General features: G+C 45.8%; 1 protein-coding gene across 17 annotated transcripts in view; it reads right to left on the reverse strand.

The window, feature by feature from the left end:
- The window catches only part of LOC308181013 (uncharacterized protein), a 163,073-nt gene that overhangs the window by 148,852 nt on the left and 1,708 nt on the right, over positions 1-12,513 (reverse strand). The gene's annotated exons all lie outside the window — the stretch shown is intronic.

Raw genomic sequence — 12,513 nt, forward strand, 5'->3', positions numbered from 1 at the left:
AAACAATTCTCAGCTTAGTAAAAAGAACAAACAAACCAAATAAATTTAAACTAAAATATTGGATTGAAACCTATTCCAACAACTGCTTACAAAATCATCCAACGCGCATTTAAGATGTGCTATTCACTTTGCATTAGCAGCAATCTGTTCTGACCCAGGCTTTGCAGGTAGGTCCCTCTCAAAAGCAGAAAACAGCCAAGCATGTTTTCTAAGCAGTATCTAGCAACTTCCACATGTTTTATATGCCATGCAAGACCCTTTCACATTCCGTCTTCGGCAGAATCCTGCATGCAAGCCTTGTGCTGTCCTTACGCTGTATGTTTTTGCCCTCGTTCCGACTGAGGATTTAGCTCCTTGTTGTCAGAGGATGAATGTTTTTATTCTGTTTGCTCCCAGGCCAGTATCAAAAGCTCCCAGTATATGGGTTAACCAGATGATCCCTTAATACACAAAGGACCCCCAAACAGCTTAACCTTAACCCATCCGTAAAGATTCCACCCAGCCTGCTAATGCTGTCCTGAATCGTGTTCTCTATTATTACATCTGAAATCCGTTAAAATTTCACACAATTTCCTGCACAGCAGTGTATATAATAGTGCTGGGAGCCAATATGTTTCTATAATTGGGCCTGTAGTGGGGCAGAGTCCAAAGCAATTAATCCAGCCTCCTTCCTTGTTTGCGCCCATATAAAGCTGACAGGGTAGAGAGTAATTGGAAGTGAGCGGCCTCTATCCCCTACTTTAAATTAATATTTTCCTGTTCTGATTTAATTTCACCCGGTAACAGTGACACAAAGACACGCCATGTCAAGCACTAAGTAATCTGCAGCAGCTGCCTTAGGAGGAAACTTTTATTCATCAGTAATATACTGACCTGTATATCACTCCATATCCAGTACACAATATTCCTGTCAAACAGACAGCTGCATTTAACTCCGTATAATCAGCAGATATGGGAGAAAACTATATATATGGCATATATATAAGACTATATGCGTGCACAGAAGAAAAACAGACAAATTTAATTATGAAAAATTCAGCTTTGCAAAAGGGGAAAAAATTAAATGGCAAATAAAAAACATGCTAATCAGCAGAGCCAAGAATCCATGCAAATGAAAAGCCAGAAGTAATGGCCAAAACACCCAGGCCATTAAATCAAATCACTGAGAAAATAATGGCTAAACTCTCTCTTACTTGTAACACTCAATTTATGTAGTCAATATGGCTCTGAATGAATGAGTGAAGGTACTAAGAGCACAAATCTAAATTCAATATACATATCTTAGAAAAATCCCCAGCGCACGCATTCACACGCTGACAAGCCATATAAAGCGGGCGATGCTATTGCGTGCAGCACGGAGGCAAAAAAAGGCTTCATTTAGGATAATTCCTCATTTATATCAGACAAAATATCCAAATACGCATAGATTATTGTAACAAGCCCATGGCTGCCAAGGAATTTATGGGTGTCTGTGGCGAGCTGGAAACAGAAATTAACGGGGATAGACTCAGGACCCTTCTCCCCGTGGACATGAGCTGCTTCTCCTGGAGCTCACCTGGGACCACCCTCAGCTGTGATCTGTGCAAGGGCTGAGACAGGGGGGCACAGCTCCCAGGGCAGCAGAAAATGCCAGAGCTGGCTGCTCTTCAGCATATGGCATGCCCACATATAACAAAATACGCAATGTTTTTTATTCCTCGACGGACAGACTGCTCGGACACGTGTCAAAGCAGGACCTCCCACCTGCAGCACCATTACTCCATGGAAGCGAGGTTTTTAGTTTCCAAGTAAATGTGGGGGTGCCAGGCATCACCCTCACATTTCTTTCTAGTCTCACTGAGTGAAGTTCGCAGAGGAATTTGAAGGCTACCATCTTTCAAACAGCCCAAACTGGAGATCACAGCTCACAAAGCAGCGCACAGCCTGGAGCAGACACATCCAGGTTTCAGCGATGCAGGAGGAGCAGCGTGAGGTTTACTTACACAGAAGTACAGTCTCAGGAGAATACCAAGACATGGCAGCTTAGCCCTCTGTGGATCAGCAGCTTATTTCCAGTTGCTTAAATTTTCTCCTCCTCTCTTGTTCTTGATTTTGCTGGATTTTCTTCCAGCTCGCTAGTATTACATTTTCATTTACAGGCAATATGCTTAGGCCAGAGATGATCACCAGCACTGGGGGCTAGAAATAGAGCTGACAGGTGCCTACCTCTAAGAAGTCCCCTGCATTACAGCACAGCTAAGCTGCCAGATGATCCCACAGCAGCAGCCGTACCCCCGAGAGCCCGCCTGTCTCCCCTCTGGGAGCCGAGGCCACTGCCACATCACCACCAGCTATCGGGGTATAATCTCTTGCTTACAGAAATACATCCTGCTCTTGCATGCAAAGGGACTTTCAGAGAGCCCCAAAGCCCTGTGATCAGCTGCCTCCCCCCAAAAAAAACATTGCACCACTACAGCCCTGGCACAGGATTACCTCCACAGCCGCAGCACAGCTCCCACAAAAACTCCTAGGGCAGGGAACTTACCCCTAGAACCCCAAAAGCCATTGAATTCACAAAGCCCTGCAAAGTATAGTAGTATTTGGCCCTCAGCTGAGGACACCTGAAGCTCTTTGTGCTGGTGGCCATGTCACCAGTGTGGTAAGGTGTTAATTCTGCAGGAGCAAGAAGGTTTGGTCCTGCATCTGGTTAGTTCTGCTGCAGCCTGTTTGTTACTGCTTCCATCACCTGCCAGTTCCATTTACACCAGCTGAAATTTCTAAAATCTGAACTTTTTTGCACCAACATGAAGAAGTCTTTTCCGATTAATGCTTTAAACACAATAGCACAGCCCATAGCTCTGCAAAATAAGAAAATCACAGAAAATCACTTGCCATCAAGAGGCAAGCTGGTTACTTATAGGAAAGCAAACCAAACAGTAACAGAAGTGCTGAGCTGACCCAAAATACACCCCCCTCACCCACCAAAAGCCCTGAAAGATAACCCAGAGGGGAGCAGCCGTCAGCACAACCCCCGCACAGGCTGGGCACCTCCGCACGTGGTGGCACCGAAGAAGTCCCACCAGGATGCTGCAGGAGCATCCTCCAGCAGGGAGCCGGGCTGGGGACACTGGGGCACGGTGCAGCAGCACTGCAAGGTGGCTCCTGAAAGCCTCCTGGCCTGGCACAGCGAGCTGAAGCACAAGGATCCTCTTTGTTTCCACAAAAACATGCACTGTCAATGCCAGCAATCTCTCTGACCTCACACACACGCGCTCTTGTTCAGCAGCTTGTCTCAAGACCACCCCAAAATAACCCTAGTCTTTTTAGGCTTGGTGGTGGCTTTTTCCCTCCCCTTAATTTTATTAAATTGTGCCATCAAAACCAGTAAACAGATCACACCAATTCTACTCCTTAGTCCCATTGATTTTAAGGCTGCATCACGTTCAATTGTTTATTTACAGAAACTTTTCTTTTAAAAAAAATGCAAGTTATCTGTTCTTGCCCCAAGCTGCTGGGCAGCTTTATAACCAGCTGTTATCCCTCGCTCCCGAGGTGGCTGCAGTTACTGACAGAACAAATGATCCCTTTGTGCAGTTTTGCATAAATGTTTGTCAAGTGTCCCGGGCTTCTCTCACAATGCCGGCTATTAGGGAACAGAAGTAAAATTCCCAAGAGCAGAAGCGCGTGTGGGGAGTTATCCACTTAGGCTAAAATCCTCATCAATATATTTTTTCTCTCCTGAGAGGCCCCATGCAAACAGGAGAATAAAGTCAGCAATAACCACGCGAGGGGTGGTTGCAGAGGAACGGGCGGGCGCAGAGAGCACTTGAGCAATGCTGCAGTGGCACCAACCTTCCCCGCCTGGCAAAAATGCTGGAGCCAGCATTAAAAAAAAAATTCAAAAGCTTTTGAGCATCAGCCTTGCAGCCAAGCACACCCAGCACACTTCGATTTTGATGTACAGTTTGAAACAAATCAATAGCAGTATAATAATACTCAGCACGCTGTGTAATTTTTATATCATTAGTTTTCATTTTCCGCTCCCCATGCATCAAAAAACTTACAACGGGCTCGTAAAGTTTATTTAGTATTCCATGAATTCCTAATCAGTTTCATTTCATAATGATTCAGAGCGGCCGTTGCCAGGGCCCCGGTGTCAAAAAATCGATAAAACCAACACACTTTTCCTGATGGCGGCTGCAAAAGGATCTATTGTAGGGGAATTATGATTTATGTCTGGGCTGCACCACGAGCAGCGGCAAGCGACAGCCTGGCTCAAGAGCTGAGATGTTCGCCAATAATGATTTATATGCATGCCTCTCCCTCCCCCAGCTCCCCTCGCACCACCACAGGCCCCATATGCCGCATCGCAGCGGCTCGGGCTCTCGCGTGCCTGGCTGCAGCTGGGTGCTGCAGGCACGGATCTGAGCACGGGGCAATCCTCAGGAGCCGCTGCTGGCCCCACGGCCTCGTCCGCAGGAGGAGGGAGCGCGGCGATGCCCCATAACCCCCCCCCCCTCCCCACTCCCCTTGTCCCCAGGCTCTCGTGACAATCTATTCCGCGGCGGCTCCAGATGAGCACGGGGCCGGTTCGATTTTCAGCCGGGCGCAGGAGGTGCCTATTTGTCTTGGGGCACCCATCCTGTCACGCCTGCCTGGGGTGGGGAGCACGGCACAAGCGGTCCAGGAGAGCCCACGCACAGCTGAGCATACGCAGACATGTGGCAGAGGGTGAAGCAGGGTCTGCATGGGGACATGAGCACCGACCGCGTCCAGGTACCCCTAAAGTTAGGGACCTTTAAGGGAAAACCTTTCTGAAATGAAGCAACGCAGCCTGAGGGATGCCGTTATCCGCCTGTATTGCTCAATGTCCTTAAGACACAGGTATTCTGGGGTCAGGACAGTTATAACGAGTACTTTGGAAGTTGTGCCTATACCATAAGGAAGCTGGGACAGCACGGGGTTCTGCTTCATTTAATATGTTAATCAGCTTGCTGCCTCCCCACCAGGGACAGGGAAGGCCGGAGCAGAGGGTTTGAGGACAGGATGAGCAGGCACAGCTTGCTGTTGAAGTCCCGCTCACATGCTTCACCCAAACACCACCAAAAACTACTTCTGCAGGCTCCACGACTGGCATGTTTTCCCTTTTAACTCAGCAAAAGGACCAGGACACGCAAGACTATTATCGTCAGCACCAGTTTGTAGCAGTGCCTGTATCAGTGATGAAAATGGTATTTTGGACACTGTGCAGTTACAGCCCGACAGGCAAATCCTGCCTGGTGCACCTGCACAGGAGTCAAGGCTCAGTTGGAGCTCTGGTGTTAATTTCACATACTGGGGAAAGTAACTTTTATAAGCCACACACTCAGTGCCACGTCTCCTCTGAAGACTAAAAGCAGAATGAGGTGCTTTAAAGTGAGTGCGTGAATATTAGAAATTGTGCGCTCTGGTTTTACAAGCATGCATTTAAATACAGGATGACAAAAGATTTGTGTGAAAAAAATACCTGAAAAAATCTCTTAAAATAACTAAGATTCACACTTAACTTGCTCATCACCTGCCTCTGGACCTTTGAGGCAAACATCACTTGGTCTCTCTATAAACACAGAGAGTTGGAAGGTTGGAAATTAAGCATTCAGCACAGGCTCTTCAGCAAGTCTCTAGTAAACAAAGGGGAAGTTTAAGTTGGAATTATGCCACTTGGTTAATAACAAGCAGTTATGATGAGATGATTCAATAGCTTGGGTGAAATGAAGGTCCCAGCGATAGTATTTCATCCCTTTATTTACATACATCGTGTTCACACACACGCGCTCACGCTGTTTGCTGATTATTTCAGAGCAGCAAAGGTTGAGATCCCAGCTCCTCTTGGTCTCCCCCCTCCAGTACAAACAGGGGCTTTGTAAATTAAGAGCACATCACTAGGAAAGCACTCAGACACCCAAGGGTGCAGGTGTGTTTATCTGGGGAGGAACACTACAAAAGCATCAAGGGAGCACAGCATCCTCTAAAAGGAACGTGCTGGAAACCATTCTCCAGTTTTAGTACTCTCCGTACTCTTTGGCAGAACAGTTGACAGACATTTGCTACCAGCACGAAGCTGAATCTAACACCAGTAATTAGCCAACGGCTTTTTAAATTCATTTTTCTGAATCACGACAGATTCGTGTTTTTAAATTAAGTGGATGATTCACGGTGCTTTAGGGAAACCTCAGTGACACAGGAGGCTTTGTACGGCCGGTCAAACCAAGAGCGAGTTCCACGACTTTCTCACCCACTGAACTCTGATTGCACAAGTCCAAAGGGAGGAGGAGAACTAGCACAGAGTTCGGAGGTGAGGAGCGGCGAGATGTGGCCTGCACTCAGAAGAAAAGGTAACCAAGAGGAGAAAGATGCATGAAGGGGTGAAAGCAGTGAGGACGAGGCTCCTGCATTTCACCAGAAGAGCTGCTTCGCAGCTACATGCTCCTGTTTCGCCCACGGTTCATTCATGCCTGCATTCAGGATGCTGAGCAGCAGCACGCCCGCAAAAGGCACAACTTCTCAACAAGACAACTTTCCCTGAGCGAAGGTGGAGCTGGACCGGTCGACAGCACATACCTGCATGTAAATGACTCCTGCAGAAGGTACAGGCCTACTTTTATCACCTCTGAATTTAGCCCAGGAATGACTGGATGGAGTCATTAAGACCTGTGATCTTATTTGCAAGGCATTTTTTAGAAAGACAAAAAGACCTGCATGGACAACATAATTACATTTTGGTTAGCATAAGTTAGCAATTCCAGTACATTCACATTAAAAAGAAAATAGGGTTTTCTTCTTCCCTTCAAAAAAGTAGATGCTGCTTAGAAACGTACTTTTATTACATGGGGTGGGAAACCAGCTAAAATATTGAGATTTAAGGGAAAAAAATAATCATGGGTTTATGTTCCCAGGCTCCTGTGAATATTTTCAGCTTATTTCACCATATCATCGCGCAGTGGGCTCTGTTCGTGCTGCCAGAATGGATGTTCCATCATTTCTATAGTGGGCCTGTGTGACATTCATTAAGTGCAGCTACAAAGGGAGAGGGTTAAACAGCGCGGCCTCTTTTCTCTGATTTGGTCATACATCAGCAGGCGCTCCAGGTTAAATGCCCAGAATACCGCAGCAGATGGATAGGGAGAAGGAGAGCGGCAGATACTTCACCCCACACTACTTAACCCAGGGAAATGAGTCTCAGAGTCGGTGTCACGGTAAAATATGGAAGCTCACTCAGATAATGTGCAGTTGAGATTTTTTTCCCGAGCCTTTACAACTGGCTGCGCGTTAAGATACCACAGACCCCTTCCTGCAAACTGCCAGCTCGCTCTAGCTGGAGTATCTATTTGTGTGTAATTTATCTTCATTGACTATCAAATAAGAATTTTAACCCATAGTACGGCAATATGAGCATTTCTTCTTTGACTCTAACTTCACCCCAAGCGAAGCCGTGCCCTGGGGAGTTCCTTTTTCCTTACCCAAAAGTCCTCGTTCACACACAGAGGAGCAGGGTAAGGGTGAAGAGACACTGCTAAAACAGCAAAACGCTTGGTACTGCCAGCATTAGTTTGTCCTACACAAGTAAAAGTAGTAATCCAGCTAATCAACACGTGGAGACACTTGTGTTTGGTACACGAGCACACATGCACACGATCATAAGGCTATGCCAATAATTTACATTCTGACATGGAGAAATAACTATCGAATTGTAACCAGCGCCTTCCCTTTTCCCTTAATCATGAAGGAAAATCCAGAGCCCTGCAGCATCTATTGTGTTTTTTAATATCTCAGAAATAATTGCTAATCAAAGCCTCATGCGGTGGGGCCAGTAGGAAGTGGATACATGTCCTCAACACAAAATTTTCATGTGAGCTGAAGGAGTGGGAAGAGGCAGGGACACCTAATTTCCACCTCGCAATCCAACTCCATCTGATGAAAAAGATTGCCCAGCAGTCAAAAATCAAAGTCACACTGTCCTGGTGAGAGCCGGAACGGTGACAGGTCCTAGCATGCCGGGAGAGCAGGCATGCAAGCAAGTGAAAATTTGGTCTCCACTAGGTGTGGAAAGTCAATGTTATTTGTTTTTAAAGTTATTTTAGCAAACATGCAGTTTTTGTTCTCTTATCAAAACTGATTCAGTACACGGGGGTTCTACTATCTTATTAACCTTACCAAGTCTTTTCCATTATATTTTTAAAAAATGATTACTGTTCATTAGTGCCAGCTCTGTCACAAGAAACTCAGTCCCTTTATCCTCGATCTGCGGTGGTTACAAGTTTGTGATTTCTTCCGTTCTGGCAAATGAAAAATTTACACCGAACAAAAAACAGTTCTGTAGCAATTCCTTATCACTAAAATCTTTAACATCTAAAAGAATTTTTAAAGCCGAGTAACACAGAACACAATTAACAGCTTGCCTTGCTAATTAGGTAACTCCTTGCTAATGAGATAGCAATAAGCTGAGCAGCAGTCACATAATAGGAAAACAAGGTCTTCCCAGGCAGTTCGCTACTTCTGCCAACACAACCAGAAAGGCTTCTCCTTTCCAACCAGCTCTTTTCCCCCCCTCTCGAAGACGCAGCTCAGGAGTGCTGAATGCAACGTTAACAGGAAGGCTGCGGTGTTCCCTGCCCTCCGTCCTGCTTCGTGGCATCCCAGGAACGCTGCACAGTGCAACTTCGTCACCCCAGGCAGCCCCCAACTCAACATAAAGCACGGAGGTTGATCCAGACCTCACTCACATCCCTAACCTCACGGGCACGGGGCTGCCAGAATTTCAACATTCCCCACACCCCGTCTCCCTGTCAACACTTTTTGCCCCCATACAGCCCAGCCTGCTGTAGCATTTGAGCCAGCAGTTCCTGCATCAAGCACCAACTACGGCTGCTCTGCTACAGGAGCAGTTGGAAAACAGGAACAGTTCTCACCAGTGCTTGAAGAAAGCATCTTACCCTGAGAAGATATGATTTTAGGTCAACATTCAGTCTCAAACACAAGCAAATAAATGTGTTGAATAAACATCTGATGGTGAGAGTTGGTCATTTCTTAATGAAACAGACTCAGGAAATTCGTATTAACTTAAGCCTGCTCTTAAAAACAAAAATAAACAAATAAAAAAGACACATGCAGGTTTAAGCAGTAAACATGCAAGGGAAAAACAGCCAAAGAAAACCATTCAAAGCACGGGGACAAGCACAGTTCCTTGCTGCCACTGACAACTGCAATTCTAGTAAGGGTTGGAGTATTTAATTCCCATACATGTTTTTCTGCCAGGGATGAAAATCTTATATTGCTATTTAAGCTGGAGATAATTTCATAACTTAAATGATCTTGAAAAAGCATGCTTTAATGTAGAAACATCAGTACAAGTTAGTGCAAGCTGCCCCCTAACAGTGAAATTAAAGCAAGGGCTGGAGCCAGACCACTTGTGCCTTCTGCTGCCAATACCATGCTTGTGTCAAGGTAACTTATTTCCATGGAGGACCCAATACAGAATCAATAAAATCAGGCTTTGGTGGTGTTGAACTTTGCATTGTGTAACAATAGTTCAAATTGAATTTTAATTCTTTTAATTACAAAGACGCTCAGAGGCCACATCACAAGAGGATTTTGTTCGTCAAGGAAAAGGAAGCCACAACAGCAGCTGGCAAAAGATGTCAACATTAGATATTTGCACAAGTGTATAGAGATATTCCGGGCTTTATCCTTGACAGAGTAGCCAAAACCCAACTGTCTCTCAGAAAGGCAAGGTTGCGCTTTCTTTTTCAAGGGTTCTTTACAAATAATAGCTGTTCTCTCAAGAAAAAAAAAGAAACCCTTAAATTCCATTTATACCATCCTTAAAAGAAAAGGGAGGGAAGGAAAGGTTAGAGGATTAAACTTTGCAGATGCTTTGCACAGCCTAGCTAAAGATCTGGAAAGACCATCTCAACCTTTGATCCCTTTGGGGAAGGAAGCAGTTATTTGAGCAGGCTTTTTTCGGAACCCATGCTGTGGACATCTGTGCCAGCAGACCCTAATCAAGGCAGACCCATAGCGCTGGACCAATTTGTGTTCCAGGATTCAGACAGAAATATGAAATTCCTGATGGGATAACTAGCTACCTGTAGGGGCATGGATGAGTTTCCCGGACAGATTGTGAATATGAGTGACAGTTTAATCCAGGTTTTTTTCCATGCCTGTTTTTTAGTTGTTTTCTTTTCCTGTAAATCTAGGAGTCTCTTAAAGAGCAAGAATTTCAAAAGCATTACCCAGAATTTTGGTAGCTTCAGGAGGAAAACTACTAATTGGTTCTTCCAAACCTGGTCTCCACCTCCCCACACTCCCAATTTAAAGAAAGTCAAAAGAAATTCTATGAAAGTTTCACAGGATTTGACAACCAAGAAAGAGACTGATGCAGTGAAGCCTACGGTTTAGTTTGCACATAATTCAAACAAAAAGCCTCCACGTACTCCTTTCCTTCCATTTCCTGAAGCCTCTGAGGCTTTCCAAGATCTGGCAACTGAAGCGATGCTGGGATGTCATTAATTGGCTCTGTGCTATAGAGCTCTACCAAGTCCTCAAAATCCCAGATTACAAGATCCAGCGAGACACTGAAACTTTTACAGTGGCACAAATTACGAGCACAAAGTAAATGGGCAAAGCAACTAATCCATACACCAACCAGCTGTTTCAATAACACTAACTAACACGGGGCTCTGGCACAAGGATAAATTTTGCCCTGAATTAACAAGAGCAATAGTAACTGGAGTCTTTGAGAGGCACTGTCAATATTTGCTCCACTTGTCATTGACAGAACACACAAATCCTGCAGCCCGAGTTTGGTGCATTTCAAACACTCACCGAGAGGCACTGAAGCAGGCTCTGCTCGGGGTGCTAATGCGATTAGCACCGCAGGACGCCTGCCCAGGCAGTAACCCCCAGGGGTGGGACAATCCGCACCAGTAGGAGGGACAGGAGAAAAAAAAGGGAAGGGGAAGAAAACCCCGCTGCCATCACAAAGCATCCTGACTGAAGTGACAGCAGGCAGCAGAAGCAGCTATCTGGTATTAGAAGTAAATGCTTCATGAGCACAGGATTCTCCTGAGAGCACCCCTCTGATGAGGAACACTCAGCATTTTGCCAGTTAGTGTTACAAGAACCTTCGCAAGTTAGCCAAAACCCTTGTAGATGATATTTTTCCTTCCCCCACCCCAGTCCCGAGCCATTGGCACTGACAGGGAGTTCAAGATCTGTGCTTTTAAAAACCAGTCTTCACACACTGATATTATCTGCGAGCTGTGCCTGTCAGACAGGGCATGCCACTGGACTTTGGAAGTCATGTCCTGGATATTTGCTTTCCTGGCTGGACACAGGGCACAGACAGCAACATTTCCCTGGCACAGTACTGAATTTCTCCCCAGTCCCTCTTCAGGAGGAAATAACTGTTGAATTTTTTTTTTTTTTAGCAGAATATAATACCTGAGGTGTGACTTGAAGTGGCCAAGTTCATGAGCAGGTGGCAGCCTACTTCCCTTGCAGAGAAATTACTTCTGATTTACTACATTCCATTTGCTATCCTCAATCATTGAGCCACACACCTGTCATTCATTTAGGGTGCGGGAAAAAGAAGCAGGCAACTTGCCACCCATCACCAAGACAAGATTTTAAAGGAGAACAAGCACAGGATTTGACAAGCAGCAGCTTAATCATCTCTTATTCTCCACCCTGGTGGTGGCCTTTCTGCACACATCAGGGAGACACCATGAAAGGAACCTCGAATAGGCACACGCTTTCTTGCTCCACTGCCACTTATTTTCTCTCCCACCTACAAATTCACCTCTGCATAGTTTCATTACTTTCAAGCAACCTGCCAGGCTCCGGAGCCAGCAGGTTCCTTTGGTCTCCGAAGGCAGAATTTAATATAGCCTGGGGCTTTTCTTCATAACACACACAGCCTCAGGACAGCTGTTAGCAGAGCTCCAGTGGGGACCAAGCTCCAGCTGTGCTATGCACTCAGATACAGCAGGAGTTTATCCCAGACAGCTGGAGATGCAGGAGCAGGTCTGTGACACAAACAACAGAGGTTCACGCAGACATCTCGAGCTGGCCTGGGTACCAGCGATGGCACAGAGCTGGTTTCCAGCCACAAGTATTTCTACCTCCTGCTGCCCTGTGCTGTTCCTTCACGTGTCCCCTCGCTGACACCTAGAACAGAGCTGAACAACTGCATGCTCCTGCACCATCACTGTATTTAACACAGCGCTGCTGCAGAAAGCTGTCCCAGTCCACAGAAACACCGCCTGAACCCCAGATGAGGAGTTCGATTTTATTAGAGCAGTCCAGGCCCACCTAATTCAGACAGCAATGAGCTTGCTGCCTGCTTTCCTACGTTACTTTTTTTCCCCTGAATCCTTCTGCTCTACTCTACATCAAGGAGGAAAAAAAAAAAAAGATAATTTCTTTCCTCCAGAGTTAATTCCCATACACTGCAATGAGAGAAATGCAATGTTCTGAGCAATAAAAGCTGGAAAG

Source organism: Anser brachyrhynchus (genome assembly GCF_964034855.1).
Source record: "Anser brachyrhynchus genome assembly, chromosome: 20".
Lineage (NCBI taxonomy): Eukaryota > Metazoa > Chordata > Aves > Anseriformes > Anatidae > Anser > Anser brachyrhynchus.